The sequence below is a fragment of the Lonchura striata genome, chromosome 1 (assembly GCF_050655825.1).
Source record: "Lonchura striata isolate lonStrDom1 chromosome 1, ASM5065582v1, whole genome shotgun sequence".
Taxonomy (NCBI): Eukaryota; Metazoa; Chordata; class Aves; order Passeriformes; family Estrildidae; genus Lonchura; species Lonchura striata.
In genome coordinates, this window is record NC_140703.1 from 19,866,622 (window position 1) to 19,886,149 (window position 19,528).

Here is a 19,528-nt window from a genome sequence, read left to right on the forward strand (position 1 = left end):
GCTGTCTGGCTTTATTTTCCATAATTACAGGTTGCCATGCTCTTTAATTGTTGAAAATGAGCCCCGTGAAAGGTTTCAACTTGACTCCAGCTCTGTTGGGTGTCTCTGCGAGGTGGGGAGAGGTGTTGTTCCCCGAAGGGGGAACGCTGCCTTGGGGAAGGCTCACACTTCCCAAAGATTTGGGAACACTGCGCAGCCGGGACTGGGGGAACCTCGTCCCTATCGAGCTGCTCATTTTCCTCCTGGTTCCTCCAGCGATGGCTTATAAAGTGATTTAATATCCCGGGCGCTATCTCTGAATCTAAATTGCCTAATTCTTGGGTTGGTGACAGGAAATGTGAGCACAGAGCCCTGGCTATGCAATTGCTGTGACTAAGCACCAGGGCCGAGCGGCACGCTGTGTGCTGGCCCTGTGCTCTGCGGGACCGGGCTCCCGTCCTGTCCCGGCCCCCGGCCCGACCTGCTGTCCCCAGGGCTGCTGTGGCAGGCTCGGGGATGGCTCCTGCTTCCCTCGGGCAGGGTTGACTCAGAGCTCTGCGACCCATCAGCTGTGAGTAATCCTCCGGGGCAGAGGCAGAGGATAACGCATACCTTTTTCTGAGAATGAAGTCACTCCGGAGCTGTTGGAAACGTGCTTTCAGAGTTTTGTTGTATATACTAGAGCCCCACTGCTGAGCTGGCTGTTAGCTCCTTGGATGGTGTTTTAATATTGCAGGAGGGATTTACATTTCCACACGTGATCAGTGCTGTGGAACGAAGCAAGCAGGTTTGGTGGGTGTCACTGGCTTGCCTGTTTTCCCCCATCCTTTCAGAGTTAAAAGTGATCTGTGCATTATGGAAAAGGCGTGGAAAATTGCTGTGCGCAGCACGGCACACAGAGCTGAGGGATCAGATGCCCAAATGTGGCAGGTCTGGTTGTGCTTCCTGGGGAACTTGCTCTTTAAAGGGTGCCTGTCTGGTTTCTAACTTGTTTTGAGGCAGAAATGCTTTATTTTTCCAAAACGCCTGACAGAAAAAAATCTGCCAAACTGCAAATTTGCATCATTTAAGCGTTTGCTTGAGCTTAATGCTTTTGCTCTAGGAAATCAGCAGTAGGACTCCTGCTGGAATTGATGTAAGAAGCATTGATTTTGCAGTGGCAATGAGTCTATTGGGCATCCGTGTTTGGAGCAGATTTGTTTGTCTCTAATGAAGTTACACACTGTGGCTTGACTTGTAGGTAATGGCTGTTTGGAAACCAACCCCCAGGAAAGCACAGCTACTGCCCTGCAGGATCAGTGGCCTGGACTGCTCCAGGGAATGCCTGGGAATCCTCCTGCCCAAAGCTGGGGCAGGAGGATGAGGGGGCAGCAGTGGGAACTCCCAACAGGTTGGCTTGGGTGTAAACTGTGACCTCACTGTGTGCCTCAAGTAGCGAGACCTCACTGCTTCCGTTTGGCTCTGATGAGTTCCCCAGCACTGGTCTTCTCTCAGCTGTGAGGGTTATTAGCTAAAAAAATTAAAGGGTCTCTGATGGGGGGCAATAAAAGGCCACTAGAATTAAATGCCAGCTTCTAAATAATTAATTGTAAAGACAAATCCAGTGCAAAAGTAACAGTGGTATCGAATCTTTGCACGAATTCATCAAGGAGGATGAGACTCTACTGGTGCGTCTTCCTGGGTATTATTTCGTTAAACTGGCAACTGTGTGGAACGTTCCAGGGAGTTTTATGGCCCAGTAATCCATTGCTGGATAAGGGGAATACATTATTTATAGATTAGAGTGTTTTAACGTCCTCGCTTGGGGTTGTTTAAGGAGGTCAGAATGCAGAGCAGTGGGAATGGGATTAGCCCAGCTGTGCCACAAGCAGCGCAGAGGCAGGGGGCGAAAGGGGCAGTTACCACCTTGATGTTTATGTTTTTATTGCACCTCACAAGGCATAGGTCACACAAGAGTTAGGGGTTTCTAGAACCTGAATGTAGTTTTTATTGGTTGTGACATCTCAAATTCTAAGTGAGCTGGAAACAGGCACGAACATCCTTTTCCGTGGTTCAGCAGACTCGCTCCCGGCAGCGTGTTTGTGTTCCCGGTGGGATGCAGGCACAGGACTTGAAGAAGGGGGAGTGTTTGTGAGAGCTGCCAGCCCCTCCTTCCTTCCAGGGGAAGGAAACTGTGGTGTTGTTCCATGTGTGAAGTGTTTCTGTGTGCCCGTGTCCCAGAGGCATGGCCCCGTGAGCCGGTACTGTGGCTGCCAGACAGGTACTTGATTCACTGCAGAGTGCTTTTAGTGTAATTGCTTCTTGAGGCTTCCAATTAGGCTGTCCATGAGAGTTGGAATGTGATGTTCTCAGGCAGCTTGAAAAGCCCTCACAAAGCCAAGCTGAGGAATGATCTGTACAGGCGAAGGGGGTTCCCATCAGGCAGGACCTGCAGGCTGAGCTCTGCTCTCGGTTTGCCTCAGGAATCTCCTTGGTCTCTCTGCTTCCAGCACCCACAGCAGTTCCCCACTCTGCTTTCTGCCTTTGGTCTTCCCAGCAGTGAGCTCAGGGCTGACAGGCTGGAGATTGGGAAACCAGCAGTGGTTCAACTCTGGCACTTTCTAATAGTGTCTAGACAGATGTGCTGTGGTGGGACTCGACAGTCTTGGAGGTCTTTTCCAGCCATAACAACTGTGTTATTCCATGGTTCTAGGGGTAGTTAGGGGCTCAGGCTCCTGGTGATGTTAGCAGAGTTTGACCAGTGGCCAGGCGTTGGCTGGGCTGCAGGAGCTGTGTGCCTGTTGTTAGGAAGAGCACAGAAAATGTGTGGTGGTGCCACTTCAGCAAGACTGGTACGGGGTAAATTGCATCACCTCACATTGCCAGAGGTGCCCCTGAGTTACAGGGAGGGAGCAGCAGCTCTGGGGCTGACCACAAATCACCCTGCACATGTACATCCTGCTGGAAGGTCACGAGTGGCTGCAGGCAGGGATATTGCCCAGAAATCAGCCATGTGGATATGGGAATGTGGAAGTCACAATGGAGGTGCTTTTCTGTGGGTGCAAGGGCAAGAGGGATGCCACAGGTCTGGGAGCAGTTGTGTTTATTCCTGAAGAGGCAGAAACAGTTATTTTCATCTGAAAGCTGCTGTGCATTTCTATTTCTGTTTTCCCTTCCAAACAATTTGGAAGCTGATGGGCTCAGTTTCTCTTGTGAGGTGCAGAAGAAGGAGCCACTTCTTGAGGGGATGTGATACTGGTGATAAGTGTGGAACTGGCTCTGGAATAGCAGTGTCTTTGGTGTTTTCCCTGTGTGTGTAGGGAAATGTCCCTTTCAGCTAGTTCTGGAGCTGTTGGACACCAAGGGTGACCCCTCCAAAGATGAGGCTCCCTGAAGTTGGGCAGTGTAAGGCACCAGCAAGGCAGAGCTGCAGCTGCAGGAGCTGGGGAAGTTGCCAGACCTTTCCTGTAGCATTTTGTACAAAGCCAGAAAGTGGTTTTGGGGTCTCTGAAATAGCAGAAGTTGGACAGAAGAAGGCAAGTACATAGGTTTTGCATGAATACCTTCTTCCCGTGGTTCTGGGGGATGCCAGCATCTGTCTTCATGCCATACGCTGCCCAGTGGCAGTGCTGAAATACCCTCACAGCAGCTTGGCTTCGGTTATTGCTGTAACACTCAGAAACCCCCGTGTCCTGGGTTTCCCAGGTGAGCACACAGCCCTCTGTGCTCCCAGTCCAGTGCCTCTAACAGGGAGAACAAAGAACCTTCTGCTGTCTGCTTCCCAGCTGGGAATTGCTTTGCTGTTCATTTGCATTAGCCTGGGTGGGGAAGGTGTATTCAGAGTGTGCCCCAGGCCCTCAGACATTGAAATAGAGACAAAGACTCCCCATTACGCAAGGCCACCTGGCAAGGGAGCTGGGAAGCTGCTGGGTGCAGCCACCTCAATCTTTTAGGTTGGAAAAGATCTTTGGGGTCAACCAGTCCAAGCTAGTCCCGATGCCCACCTTGTCACCAGCCACGTCCAGGTGTTCCCTCGGACATCTCCAGGGATGGGGACTCCACTAGCTCAGGAGCACTGGCACAGCCTGGGAGACCCAGCCCAGAGGCTGTGTCTGATGCTGCCAGCTTTCCCCAGCTGGGTGCAGGCTGCTCCTTTTCTTTGCCAGTGCTTTCTCCCCTCTCCTGGTGAGGGGATGCTGGGAGAGAGGCCCCTGGGCACGAGCTGGAGTGCTCCAGGTTTCTGGGGGTGTGTGTGATGCTTGGGTGATGTCTGTGCAGGAATTAAAGCAGTGGCTGAGAGCCCTGATCAGGCATCCCATACCTCTCGCTGCTGGTGATGTGTAACACATGCCAAAGGTTGTTCTGGTGAAAAATGACTGATGTACTTTTTTTAGCAGTAACAAAGGAGCCTTTTTGTTCTTCCTTTGCAACAATGAAAATCTGGTGAGGTTTTTCTTTTTTCGCTGGAGTGGGAGGAAAGTTGTGTCTTTGTTGACTCTCATGTCCCCCATGTTGAGTTAGTGGGTGCTGCTGTAAGAGGTGGGCAGCAGAGGCAGCAGAAACACACACAGCCAGTGAGACTTGAGGCACAGTCCAGAACTCTGTTCCCTTGGAAGTTGCAGGATAAAATTTATGACAACAAGAAGCCTGTGGGAGTCGGTTCCTTGCTGATTTTTTTTTTTTTTTCAAATTAAGCTTAATGCTTTAGTAGCATCTGGATGATTGCTTGGTGATCTTCTGGGAAGTGCTTTTGTGTGTGTGTGTACTTCGTTGTGGATTGATAAATCACTGTAATTTTCCAGCCTGGTTTTTAAAAATTTGGAAAGTCATATGGTGTGATGTTTTCCTTCGAGCTGTCATTCCTGGAGGCACCTGAATGAATCCATGACATTTTAGTTCCTGTTTACTGCTTCAGACAGGTCTTTATGGTTGACATGGTTACCTGAGTGTACCTTTAAGTTTGGAGTTTATGAAGGGTTTTTTAAAAGGGAAGCTAAAAGAAATAAGGGATTTTTGAGGAGGAGTAAGATGCAGTCACTTGTTTTAAGCTACCTGAAGTTGGGAAATTCATACAAATGTCCAGAGCTCCATGAAGAGTGAGAACCTGTTGGGGCTATCCCTGGGAGCCCCTGGTCATGGGCTGTCCATTCCCACCTGGCTCAGGCAGTGCCTCTCTCCTGAAATGTGCCCTCCAGCCTTGGTGCAGCAGGGGCTGAGGCAAGACAAGGGCAAAGTTGCACATTTGTGTAGGTGCTCCCAGAGCTGAGTCTGTGTTTCCAGACATGGTGAAGCAATGCAGGGAATGGGCAGTGACTGTCTGGGGCCATGAGAAAATCACAGTGCCCTTGGTTTATGCTTCTGGGCAAGTGGAAAAAGAGAAAGCAAGGCTTTTTTGGGACTATGGCTTTGAGAGTAGATCCACCTGCAGGGCTTGGGCTGCTGGAGCTGCATCTTTGGGAAAAGGGGCTGGATTATTTGGAAATAGAGGCATTCCAGGGAAGGTGTGCTGGCAGCCTCATGGGGCTTCAAAGCTAAAGGAGAAACCTCGTGTTTCCCAGTAACTTACAGCTGTCCTCCTTGGGAACTCTTTTTCAAGGCAGAGGTTTGGGGAGGGAGCACAGAGAGGCTGGCACTGAGCAGGGTAAAGATTTGGGTAGGATGGAGGTCAGACAGAGGACCTGGTTTCTCAGAATCTGCTGCAGGGACTGGGATCTCATCAGCTATCCATTGATTAGTGATGCTGGAGAACAGGAGGCTGACCCACTTAGTGCCTACCAAAAACCTGGCTCCACTGTTGGCTGATCTCAGAGCACTGATCTCTGCTCTGGTGGCCAGTGACAGGACCCAGGGAAGGGTTGGAGCTGTATCTGGAGGGGTTTAGGTTGGAGATCAGGGAAAGGTTCTTCCTCAGAGGGTGCTGGCACTGCCCAGGCTCCCCAGGGAATGGGCACGGCCCCAAGGCTGCCAGAGCTCCAGGAGCCTTTGGACAAGGCTGTCAGGGACAAGGTGGGATAGTTGGGGTGTCTGTGCAGGGCAAGGAGCTGGAATGGGTGCTCCCTGTGAGTCCCTTCCAGCCCAGGATATTCCATGGTTCTGTGATTCCATTAGGTGCCATGGGAACTGGGAGCTGGGGCTGTTCTGCTGCCTGAGGCAGGACGGTGATTCCCCCATCAGCACCAGATAGATGGAAATGAAATAATTACCAGTCCCAAGTCTGTGCTGACAGGAAAAACAGCTCCAGCTTTGTGTGAGCCCCTGGACCCAGGATCACATATCCTCATGTGACTGTGGAGCTCTGGTTTCAGCCCACACCAGAGCTCTGGGGTACAACTGCAGGATGAACACAGCAGGGCCCCTGAAAAGCTCCCAGGGTGGTCGGGGTGGATGGTGTCCCACAAGAAAGACTCCTGCAGACAGCACAGCCCTCCTGTGTGTAAAGCACAGATACATCTGCCAAACTATAGGAAGTGTTGCTGTGGAATGTGCTCTTCTTGCATAATTCAGCAATGTAGAGCCTCGATGAAAAGTGCTGCAGAAAATGTTTTTTTGGTGCTGAGGACAATGTGCAGGGCAAAAAAGGCTGAAGTCTTTGAAGGAACCTGGTAAGACCCACAGCTCCTGGACAGCATGTAGTTAGGCAGGCAAAATTGCAAATCAATACATTAAGAGGAAAATAACCCCTGCAGACCAAGTTATGCAGGGCTGTAGGGACAGCATGAGCAGTTTGGGATTCCAGACTTTTCCTGTGGGTGCTTTTGGCTGGAGGCAAAGCTGGCTCCCTGCTCATGTGGGGCTCCAGCACGGGGGAACCAGGAGTTGCCATGGTATCCATGGAGGCTTTCCTGAGGTTCAGAATCACAGGATCACTGAGGCTGGAAAAGAAGGTTGAAGCTGTGCCCAGAGCATTGAGTGCCACATCCAGGACACCTTCAGGGATAGGAATTCCAGACCTACCTGGGCACCTCCTGCCAGTGCTTAATCACCCCTTCCATGAAGAAATTCCTTCAGACATCCAGCTTGAGCCTCCCATGAAGTCTGTATGTTTCCAGTGCATTTTGCCCAGAACTGTTGCCTACAAGAGGAACAAGAAGTCTGAAGGGTTGCCTTTGGAGTTAATTTGGGGTCCAGCCAGCCTCATTCTAGGACATAGATCTGCCATCCCTGTGAGCACAATCTCCCTTGCACTGAGATGGGGTCCTAGGCTGAGCTCCGGGGTTTCCAGGTCGAGGAGTTGGTCCTGCTGGTCTCCAGAACCTGCTCAAGCTGTGCCGTGCTTATGCCAAGGTTTGGTTTGATCATCCTGTGTTTGAAATGTCTGCCCAGCCCATGTTCTCTCAACGGTGCAGGAGGAGCACCTGGCACTCACACAAGATTGCAGATATTTAGCTCTTTCAGAGCAATCTTGAACCTGCTCATCAGAGTGTGCATCTCACTTGAAGCCATTCCAGCTGTGCAGAGCTATTTTTGTACAGGAATCCTTTGAAATTTTAATGCACTTTTTGCATGTTGAACCCCAAAATGAGTCACTTATGGGAGCAGCAGCAGTTCTCCAAAACCTCTGCCTACCTGTTGCTTCCACTGACTTTTCTGTCACCTGCTTTGGGCCTCAATTATTCATGGAAAAAGTAAAATACATCCAGGAGAGGCCAGGTGTTTCTCAGGAATGTGATGGAATTGTTGGGTTGTCCTGTGCAAGGTCAAGAGTTGGACTCGATTCCTGTGGGTCCTTTCCAATTCAGGATATTCTGTAGATCCGTGATTCGAGGTCATGGCAGCATGTAATACTGCTGAGAAGGAATTGAGGGCCAGAACATTTTCAGCAGGTCTATAAAATTATCCTTTTATCAAATTCTTCTTAAAAATAAGCTCTGGTTTTGAATACAGGAAGGTAAAACCTTGTGGGCGTTGTATTGCTCGCAGAGCTCCTGATTCATGGTCTAAATGGCAATGAAATGTCTTGCCTGGCTCAGCCTGCAGTGAGATGTGAGTCACGTCCCCATGTAGCTCAGAGTTGGGGACAGAAGAGACAGACTTCACGCCTCCCTGGCAGCTCCATTCTCACAAGCTCACTCGCAGCAGACGGCACCACCACGTGTTGCCGTGGGGTTTGGAGCAGAATTCTCCCAAGGTCTCAGAAATTCAATCCATTTGTGTAGAAGCCTCTCCAAGCTCTTTCTCAGCTCTCCACTCGAAGGGCTTTCAAAAGCCCCGAGTTGTCAAACTGCTGGAGCTCAGTGAGGCTCCCAGCTGCAGCTCTTGGGAACCTGGAAATGAAAATATTATTTTATTGCTCAAGCTGGACCAAATTTCACATTTAGAGTCTCTGCTAATAAAATTGACAGAGCAATAAGAGGATTATCTTTGTTCAGCCTCTCTTTTTAAACCTAGTCGAAGAATGCCAGAGGAATGCCAGAGGCCAGGGATTCATATTCCACTATGCCTGACCTACAGTTTATGGCAACACCATCCCAAAGTAATTGAGTGGGTCCCACAAATCTGTGTAACAGCCAAATTCTGGAGGTGCATGTGACTCCTTTCACTTGATTTTAGAGGCCTTTCCTGTAGAGCAAAGTGAGTTTGAGCTTTGTGATACTCTGATGAAGTGGCACCATGGTGATCTGCTGTCTAAGGAGATATTTGTCACCACCGTGTCCCCTGCATGGGCACCTCACCTGGATGGAAGGATGATCTTGAAGTTCCCAAACCATTCAGTGATTCTGTGATGTATTCTGTCTTTCTTTCAGTGATACCAAAAAGGAGCTTCTCAGGGGGCTTTGAGATGCAGGGAGATTTCAGGTTCTTGCCTGTGAATCCCTGGAACTGGGTTGAGGAGCAGAGCCCTAATCCAGCACCTTCTCTCTCAGACACAGCTTTAGTTAAGCGTCACCACTGAATAACCCACTAAAGCTGTCAGGCAGCCAGGGTGCTGCACGCTGAAATCTTTGCCTTGCAATTGAACGGAATTCTCTGGAATTTAAAAACTTAGGGGGAGAAAAGAGCCCTCAGCTTTTAATACCTCTGCCCTTCTGTGATAAACATCCCCCACATCTGGGCTGAGCGTTCTCTGGGGACGCTGAATAGGTGAAAACGAGCGGTGTGCAGGAAAGCACGGGGTGGGGGTGTGAACCCACCCCGTGTGAGTCCTGCAGGTTGTTCCATCAGAATAATGCCACAAAATGGGCTCCCCCAGGGCCGGCTTTATGTAAGCCTGGCTTTATTCAGCAGCACAGCGGGCTCTGAAATGCCACCTGTTGGCACCGAGCTGTTTCGCTGGGGATCAGGACGGCAGGGCCATCAGGGTTCCTTCCTGGGCTGAGTGTGATTATCTCAATAGCTGCACTCCAGAGCTGTTATTTCATTTCCATTGTGACACTGCAATAGTGCTCAGAGGATTACGTGGAAATGGATGTGAGGAGCTTGATCCCTGGGAGCGGGAGGCTTTTGAATCATGTGCAGGGTTGGGTTATCAGGGTTTCTTACAGAAATTGAGTGGGGGTTTGGGATAAATGACCATTTGTGCCTCAGCTTCCCACAGCCCGGTGTGTTCTGTGGCTCCCTCTGGAATCAGGGAGGCGGATGCACGTCGGCTGTGCTGCTTTTAGTTAGAGAACATTGAAAATACTCTAAATATAACTCTTTCTTAGTCCAATGCAAGACCATTTTAATTTTAAATCAGCAAATATTTCAGCTAGACTTCCATAAGGGGTATTAGTTTTTAATTATTTCTGGCATTTTTCCTGCTTAAGAATGGAATTTATTACTCTTCTAGTTCTACTTTTACTGACATGGCATTGCTCCTGGTTTCTTTCATGAAAGGCACTGTAATTTTGAAAAAGCTGGATGACACTTGCATTGATATATTTTTTCACCTGAGTGGATTGGGAAAATATTGGTAGAATTTTCACATTTTAAGGCCGGTGGAGCTTACAGCTTATTAATTGTTATTGTTTAAGCATCAGGTTAGCTTTGTGTGACATCAGTCAAACTTCATGATCAGCCTAGTCCAGGATCTCAATATTTGGTTTCCCTACAGCCAAATTAAAATTTATAGTTGGCTGCCATGATAGTAAATGGGATTTATTTTGATTTATTCTTCTCTGTGTGCAAATTCCAACCCATTGTGGTGTACATAACCTGTTGTGAATCATCTTTTGCTGAGTACATTCCTAAAAATTGTCCCAACAGAGGCTTGCAAGATCCTTATGAATTATATATTTTCTGTGGGAATTTATCAACCTGTTACAACTGGCACAGCAAAGGAATAAACAAAATTATTCAGCGCTCAGTTTTAAAAATTTTATGTTGGTGTTAACCATGCTCAGTGCTGTTACTTATTACTTGCCTTAAATACAGGCTAAGTTAGGAAACATGTACAGTGGGACATGTTATTTATCTGCTCACAGCATGTGGCATTCTCCAAAATATTCCCCCCAAACTCCTTAATGAATTAATTGGGTGAAATCACCCCCAACAGATAAATAGTTCTTTTCTGTTTCATGTGGGTGGATGGTGTTTAAGCAGAGAAAACCTCCAAGCAGTGTTCCTGTGGGATTCCCAGTTCCTAGTTCAATTTAGGCTGAAGTCACTGGCTGGCAGGCTGGACTGGGAGCTGTCCTCCTGTCTCCATGAATCTCCACCTGGAAGTTCTCCAGAAAAGCACGAGCTGGGGCATGGTCACTGGGAATAGGAGAACGAACAGCCCTTGCTTCACATCCCTCCCTCCCTGCTCCCAGCTGCAGCCAGGGGAGAATCCTGCAGGAATTGGCCAGAATCCTGCAGGATTTTTGTTTGGAATCGTGGCCGGTTCAGTGGAGCTGCCTGTGGGGTGTTGTTGGAAGCAAGGAGCTCAGCCTGGCTCTGGGGACAGTGCAGAGCTCCAGTAAAGGGATTGTTGGGATGTAACCATCCCTGGAGACAGTGCAGAGCTCCAGTCATGCCACTGCTGGGATGGAACCATCCCTGGGGACAGTGCAGAGCTCCAGTCATGCCACTGTTGGGATGGAACCATCCCTGGCCTCTGCTGAGAGTCACTTCCCTCTCCAGCAGCACTCAGCTCTGCCCAGCTCTCACATCATCACACTTCAGCATCTTCCTTCTGAGTGTAGAGCATGTTTCTGGGGCAGAGAAGAAAATGGATTCTGGAAATCTTGCATAAACAAATTGCACTTGGCAGGCAGCAGGCTGCTCTGCTCTTCCCTGCTTGTTAAGAGTTCCAGTAAAATGGGCTCTCTGATAGAGAAATATCCCAGAAGAGAGGCTGGGTCAGGAGAAACTGGAGCCAAAGCAGGGCCGTACCTTCTCCCTTTGAAGCACCATCCTGCCTGTGTTTGCATTTTCTGCAGTTTTCCTGATGTATTGGCAAAGAAATGTCAGGGTGAGTTTCCTGAAAACAAAGGAGTGAATGAATGAAGTCCTTTTCTCTCTTATTCCTGAAACTGATTATAGACTTGTCTTTTTTTTTTCCCCAAGCCAGTTAGGTTGGGCTTTAAAGAGCAAACCTTAAACCCCAGACAATGCAGTAAAGCCAAAAGCTTGGAGCAGGTGTTACCCACTTGTTCAAACAAGTCCAGGACTTGTTTCCTTTTCAGAATGCAGTTGGAAGTCAGGCCTTAAGGAGGAAAACTAAAATGGAACTATGGAGCATGAACTCAGAGCAGTGGCCCTGTGCCCCAAAATTGTGTATTTACATGTGGGGCTGGGAGAGGAGCAGATTATTAACCCTGGGAGCAGAGGCATAGCCTCACACTGAACCTTCCCAGAGTTCTCCAGCCTTCTTGTTTGTTGGGAGGAGTAACTGCAGTCTCTTTGGCCTCCCTGAGGCTGCCCCTGGATCCCTGGAAGTGTCCAAGCCAGGCTGAACAGGGCTTGGAGCCACCTGGGATAGTGGAATGTGTCATTGCCCCTGTTAGGGGGTGGCAGTGGGTGAGCTTTAAGGGCCCTTCCAACCAAAACCATTCCATGGTTCAGTGATTCCCATGTTGCAGATCTCAGCTGCCTCACTGGCTGGGTTTTTGTCGCTGTTTCGTGCCTCAGGTTCAGCTGCAGCTTTTGGTTGTTTGAGTCGGCGGCGTTGGCACAGCCTCTGCCTGCCCACAGCTGAACTATTCCTGGGAGGGCTTTTCCCCCCCCAGCATCTGCACCCTGTGCTGCAGTGCTGGGCACAGCCACCCAGGTGGGGTTGGTGGTGCTGAAAGGGTTCCTCCAGAGCATGGGATATACTCGTTGGCCAGAGTTTGCTGCACCTCCTGCGGAAACAAACACTTATTCTTCCTAATTTCACCTCCGTGTCCAGATCCCATCAGGGCGTGTTTCCTCCATGTCAGGAGCCCTCACAGCCTGTTCTGTCAGTGGGGCTGGGAAGTTGTTTCCCTTGCCCATTGTGTAAAATATTTCACAAGTCACATTGGGCTGGGAAAAGAACATGGTGGGGCAGAGCCTGCAAGCTGGAGCAGAGAGGTGCCCTGCCAGGTGATTTTACATTCCTTTTCATGGCTTGTTTGGGTTTTTTTAAGAGGCAGAGAATAAGTTGAGGCATGTTAAAGCCTGCGTGAGGAGCGATAATGGAGTGCTTCTCTCCTTTCCCACAGCTGGGTGTAGGGAGGACGTGCCAAACCTCAGTGCCTGGCTCCTTGTGCTTGCAGCCCTGTCCCATTGGGGCTGGTGGGACATGGAGAGGGCTAAGGTGCTTGCGGGGCTCTTCTGTTCCCTGTGACACACCCCTGTGCCCTCCTCACCATGGTGCTCACTGTAGTCCCCTTTCCCATCCCACCAGTCCACCCAGGGAATGAGCACTGTGCTGAGTGCCCCCTTTTTCACCTGTCCTGTGAGGTCATCCTGACTCCTCAGGTAAAGCTGAGCTCACAGGGGATGGGGGTGGTGGAAATGGGCCTCAAACCACATTTCCAGCCATCACTGTGGTAGTTTATGTCTCATTTCAAAGCCATTCCTTGGCTGGTTTAAATTACTCCTCCCTGGTGACCTGTTGTGATGGTAAATGGTCAGGCTAAACAATATCCCAATATTAATTGGTGCCGTGGGATTTCGGGTGGTGCTTGGAGGAGCTTCACTCTGCTTCTGAACGTTAGGTTACTCTGCAAATATTTTTATTGTCTTAAAGTGGGGTTTACTGCCTGTTTACATAATTACTAATCTAATAATTATAGTGAAATTGAACCCTGAAAGTTGGTGGATCTTTGTGAAACATTGAACAAAGGAAGCCCATCAGGTTTTTGTATCTTTTATAAATATAAGCCTCTGGAACAATCAAACTGACAGAAATCCCACAAAAATGTCCCAGTTAATGGATTTTCTGTTTGCAGCACTATACAGGGTTACAGAAATACTGGTAGCTAATTGCAGCCTTATAGATGGCACCAGGAGGGATGGATTTCTCCAGCCTGTGCTGCCTTCCTTTGGCTCCCTGCAGTTAAGAGCAATGAACACTTTTTGCAGAGGGAGGAGAGTATCTGGGCTGCTTTTTGGGTGCTTTGCTGGGACAATTTCAGATATTTAAAAAAATTATACGTAAGTTGTTAACAAGGATGTTTTCAGAATTTATTGTGAGTTTCTTTTGAAGGGCGCTTTTTTGTTTTAATGGGAAAATGAGATGGGGATTGTGACCTGGGGTGGCAGAGAACTGCCTGTGCTTTCTCCTCCTTCTTCTCCTCGTCACTGGCTCTGCTGGGTCTCCTGGGGCACAGCAGGGAGAAGGGAAGGACAAGGAAGAGGAGAAGGAGCCTTCCCTGCAGGCTGAGAGGGGTGAGTGGAGCTGGCCTGGCTTCTGAGGAGGTTGTGAGTCAAAGAAAAGCTCCTAAAAATGACCCCTGAGAAAATGGTTTGTGGAAAAGCCAGAGAAGTAACATCTTGTTTCTCTGAGATTTCTCCTGTGTTCTTTGCTCCCTTTGGCCTTTTCCTTCTTGCTGTGACCGCTTTGTGCACAAGCGAGATTTCCCTCTGTGACGTCAGAAGCTGGGCTGAGCTTTTTGCTTCCATGTGCCATTCTCCAAAGCTCGTGGCTCCTTCAGGGGCCTGGTGCAGAGCCCAGGGAGGGAGTTTTGCCCGATGCCAGGGTGGCTGGCAGGCAGGGTGTTGGGGAGCCGCTCTGTGCGGGCGGAAGCTCGCCGTGCCGCTCATGCTGTGGCTTGTTCCCAGCTGCCCCATGTGCAGCTCCCCAGGCAAGAAAAGGCTGCAGTCAGCACTCTGCAGGCAGCGAGACACTTCTCCTTCCCCTCTGCCCATCCCTGCTGCAGCCCTACAGATGTGGAGCCATGGGGAAAGTTCCTCTGGGAGTATTTGTGTTGCTGTGTCGCGCCAGTGAAGCTGTGCTGCTGCTGGGGGAGCTTTTCTTGAGCTTGGTTTTCTTTGGGACTTAAAGAAAGATGTGTTACTGTAAGTCACATCATAATTTTGCTGCTGTAACCGTATTGCAGTGGCCTCTGCAGGCGCAGTCAGAAGTCATGTCCCAGCACAGCAGTGAATACAGCTGTGCTGGTAAATATTTGTAATGTAGATCTGGCCCCAGTGTGGAGGCTCTGCTTTGATTCCTGCACTGCACAGAGATGTCCTTCTTCCTTTAATATGCAGGGAATAATATCTTGACAAAGGTTTTGTAGGAGTTGATTGAAAACTGTAAACAATAAATTGCAAAGTACAGGGTTTTTTACCTCTCCCCCCTCTTTTCGTGTAGATATGTCAGCTCTAAAAGTGGTGGGAAAAAACCTAAGAAAACAAATAAAGAAGGGAATTGCATTTGAAATATTTTGATATTGCTCATGGGTGACTTGAAAGGATGTACAGCCCATCAATGATGTGTGGTAAGGAGATCTTTTCAGAACCAATACTGTCTTTGATGGCAGAACATTCAGAGGTCTCCAGAGCACCTGTAGGACAGAATCTACAATAGAGAGCAGAAAAGTTCAAGGTAAACCTCCCCTGAATTGGCATAAAGATTATTGCCTTCCAAAAAGAGATACAAGGGCTGGTGCAGAACCATGGAGTCTTTGTTTAGCTCTGTTGTAAATGTGTCCTTTGCTTCTCTCTTTTGTCCCCTATTTTAAAGGGCTTCTCTTGAAAATGGCAGCAGTCACTTTGTGTCTGAGGTGCATCCACTCACTGCAAAAATAGTTACTACTTCTGGCCTGGGTCTATAGGATCAGTGTGGAGATGTGGCTGTGGCTGCTGGTGGAGTGGAAGGCACAGGAGAGTCACCTTCTCTGGTGGCTTTGGCTCAGGAGGGTGGAAAAGCATCTTTGAAGAGGAAATTCCTGGTCCCTGATGTTATTTTTAATACCCTTTTGAGTAAGAGTTGCTTTAAGCAGTAACACAGAGGGGGCTGTGTGCATGCAGACAAAACCAGTGCTGGGAAGTTACTGGGAAAGGCTGGATGCAGCTTGGAGGTGGCTCTGTCTGGGGACAGAAGGCATTCGGGTGAATTCAGGAGCTGTTGTGAGCTCAGGTGGGCTGAGTAATTCCCTTGTAGCACAGGCAAGGTAGCTCTGGTCAATGTGTGCACAGATAGACTGAGTGTGCATCTCCTGCAAGGTTTGCTTTCATTTGGCCTGGGAACGGTGCCACAGAAAACACCAGTGGCTTTCACAGCCACTGAAATCATCTACTGCTCTTTAAATGTAAAGAGGAAATTTACTACTGAAATAATCTACTGCTCTTTAAATGCAAAGAGGTTCTTTTCTTCCAGGGCTATTCTGGGCCAATGTGAAGCACTGAAATGATGGAATGGCACCTGCTGCTGAAAATATCAATCACAGGTCGGAAAAGACCTCTAAGGTTGTGGGGTCCAACCTGTGCCTGATGTCGCCAGCCCAGAGCACTGATTGCCATGTCCAGTCATTAAAGTGCTGGGTAGATTACTGTGCTTTTGTTTGGTGGTGTGGCTGATACCTCACCAACCTGGCATTTGGAGGAGGGACAGCTGTTGTTTTATGATGGGTTTGCGTTCCTGGCACATAGATTAGAATGCCTATAAAAAAATTCCCACTTCTTCATACTTCTGCTCACTGTTTTGTTTCTGTGACTGTAGCCGACAGTAACTGCACAAAAAGGCAGCAAGAGTCTGGTGCTGAAATATTCCCATTAGAGTTTGGAACATCTCTCCTTACTCCTTCTCTGGCACTACTTTTGGAATAATTTTCAGGAGAGGACTAAGCTGAAGCTGGTTTTGGCAGTGTATGCAGGATGTCAGGAGCGCACAGGTACAAGCTCTCCAGCTGGTCACCTGGCACCCCTCACAGACAGCTCCGTGTGCCAGCAACAACGTTCTCCTCTTACTGACCAGATTGCAAAGCCAGAGGAGGACCTGGACCAACTGTGGTGCTGCCAAACTGTGGAGGATTTGTCGTTGTTTTTTTCCTATTGCTCAGGAACAGCTTGAGTTTGGGAAGGATGACCTCTGTCCCTCTGTGCAGCTGTGATCCGTGGGTCTCACTGACGCTGGTCAGAGCAGTGTTCAGCCCCTGAACCCCCAGCTGGATGCACTGGGGCTGCTCAGCTGCCTCTCTGCTTGTGTTCCATTTGACAGCAGCTTTGTTGTTCTGAACTCCTCCCAGAGTGAAGCTTCACCTTGGCCTTGCCTTTGCTGAAAGTGTCTGGTCTGTGCTAACCTCCGCCACAATGAGGATTGTGGTGTTCCAGATGAGGTCAGTGTCTTCTGCAGCATCAGTCACTGCTGTTTCTGCTGCACAAGTCCTGCTTGGTGCATCCTTTGATTTACATTTGCTTTCCTTGGCATTTCTGTCATATCGGGAGCTCATGGCCCTCTGGAATCAGTATGAAACAAAAGGTCTGCTCTGTGCTCTGACTTTTTCCAGCTCTGTGTCCTCAGCACGAGTCACCAGCACATTTCATTTTTATGTGTCTGCATTGAAAACATGAAAAGACTTGAGTGAGGTAATTCTCTCCTCAGCATAACCCCTGTGCAAAGTTTCTTCTGCAGATCATAATTCCTGGGCCACTTTTTGTCATTTTCAGCTCCACTAGCAGTTTCCTGGAAAGGTGTCTTCTGCCTTTCCTCCTCTGGGAAATTGCTCATCTTCTTGCAGGGAACGATCAAGAGTAGCAGGCAGAAATGAATTCAGTTTCCCATTTTTTCCTGTGTGATTCCCGGTTCCATCTCTCAGCTGTGCTCTCCAGCCTTGCATCCCATTGACGGGCAGACGGATACACCACTGCTGGGATCACTTGTTCTGCAGTCCCAGGCAGGATCCTGAGCTGCAGGTTTTAATAGAAAAATTCTTTCCTATATCCCTGTGCTTGCTTCTCTCATAGTTTTGGGATGCAGATTGAAAGCTGTTGCTGACTGGCATGTTTTAAACTCTGTATTTTGCTCTTGATAACCTCAGATGTGGTGATTCACATGCCTTTCCCCGCCATGCACTCCCTGGAAAAGGAGGCAAAGCCTTCATTTTAGTTGGAGGCCACACTCAGAGCTGATAGGTATCAGCTTTCCACCCTGAGCTGCCTTAGCCTGGCTTTTGGTAGTTCTGGCTTTTCCTCTCCAGAGCATTTGCTGATCCATCCTTTTTCTGGCTCTGCTCCCTTCCCACCTCTTCCCAGGGCGGGGGCTCACCCCACGAGCCCCGAGGGTGTCTTCTCCTGGGATTTCCATCCTTCATGGGTTCTGTCCCCTCTTAATTAAAGAAGCAACATCCAACCATGTGGCCCTGGAGTGGTGTGTTCCTTGCCCGGGGGAGAGCTGTGTCAGGAGATGTGATGGGCGAGTCGTGACTGGAACCGGTCAGCCCAGATAGAGGGAAGCTATCAGGTCCTGCCAGGACGTGCAAGATAAAACCGGAGTGCTTCATTCAACGTGCTTCATTCACCTTGGGCGGTGCCAGGCTGGTACCCACCAGCCAAGCTTTGCATCTGTGGTTGTGGAGGGACAGGGCTGTGCCATGGCAATGCCTGCCGGGGAGAGCCACTCTGCTGGGGCTGGCAGCAGGGGCTGAGCACTTGGGCACTGCTCGCCTGCCTCCTCCAGGCTCTGCTTAAACAGCAGGCAGGATTCTCAGTTGGGTTTTGGGAAGCTTGGGTTGCTTTTTGTTGCTCCTGTGGTCTCCAGCAGCCATGGCAGGAGTGCTGGGAGCAAGAGGAGGGTGAGAAGAGCCCAGGCTTTGGGCCTGGGTGAGTGGCTGTGTCAGCATCTTCCCTTGTTCCTGCCCCACCAGAGAGCCCTGTCCGTGCTGCCGGTGACATGCCAGACAATAAACTCCTGGTTTTGGGAAGTTTGGGACATTCAATGCATGCTTTCTGCTGGTTGGACACGGCTTTCCTCCTTAGTCATGTCGTACCCTTTGCCACCAGGATGTGACTGTACTGGGTGTTTCTGCACTGTGTTCCCAGAGAGAAGGGAGCTCTGGCAGCCTGGCAGCAGGAATCCAGCCCTCCCTGCAGTGCTGCAGCTGCCGGCCTCTCCATCCCACCCCAGTGCAGTTTCAGTGAAGGACAGGTGCTGATTTCAAAGCACACACTTGCAGACAGCTCCTGGTGCCAAAACTTGTGCAACGCATGCTGTCATCTGCAAAGGACATCCTTTGCTCCAGTTCTTTTTCTTATTATGGAAGTTATTTTGATGTCCTTTCTCCTGGCTCTAAAGCAGTAATTGAGGAACCTTACACAGCTCTGGTGCTCAGCGAGGCTCCTCATGCTCCCTCAGAGAGAGGGACCAGAAAGTGAAAGCTCTGCTGATCTGCCTGAGTTGTATTTCACACTGGCTTTTCCGCAGACTTCTGGAATCCCTCCCTAGTACTTGAGTCAGGGTATCTAAAATTAGATACTTCATATCTCAGGCACCATCTTAATGATCTGTGTGAGGTCTTTGGCATTGCTTGAAAATCAGATTACTTACCTCAGTGCTTAAATGAGGAGATACACCAAGCACTTCCTCTCCAATTCCCCCTACCACAATTATTACCCTTAATTTTTTTCCACACCTTCTTTAATCCTCCACATCCTGTCTCGTTGGTCACTCAAGCCAAGGGTTTCAATTTTTATTGCTGGAACCTGTGGTGCTGGGTGGTTCTGTGCAGGCAAGGTCCCACTCCTTGGCTGTACAGTGAGAGCTCCCACAGATCCATTTGGAGCTCTGTCTCCTGGCCTGAACATTTCCTTGTTACTTCTCAGTCTTTTTAGTGCATCTGGCACATCCCACCCTTGCTGTGTATCAGCAGTTCTCGGCTCATTTGGCACAAGCAGAAAGCCCTTTTTAAGCAAAGTGTAATAACAATAACATAGAACCTAAAGGTAAATAAGCCACACCTTATTTTTTATTTCAGCTGCATTTTGGGAATTCTTTTAGTTTTTCAAGTATCATGTAAATGTACATGCAGTCCTCAGGGCCTCCATGGAGGCTGAGTGGGTTCCTTCTTCCCTGCAGTTCCCTCGTGACTGGGCTTAGTCTGCCCCACAGGCTCCAGGGAGTTGACCTTATGGCTTCCCATAGATTTGCTTATGTCTGATGATCTGAAATTAGAATCATTCCCCTGCTCTACCCTTTGCTGGAAATGCGTAAAACCTTGCAGATTCCCCCCAGGGTAGAAAGGGGGATTTTCCCACCATT

At 49.2% G+C, this 19,528-nt stretch overlaps 1 protein-coding gene across 12 annotated transcripts in view; it reads left to right on the plus strand.

Annotated features, from left to right (window-relative positions):
- Window positions 1–19,528, plus strand: part of TIAM1 (TIAM Rac1 associated GEF 1) — a 155,895-nt gene that overhangs the window by 56,749 nt on the left and 79,618 nt on the right. The window lies entirely within an intron of this gene.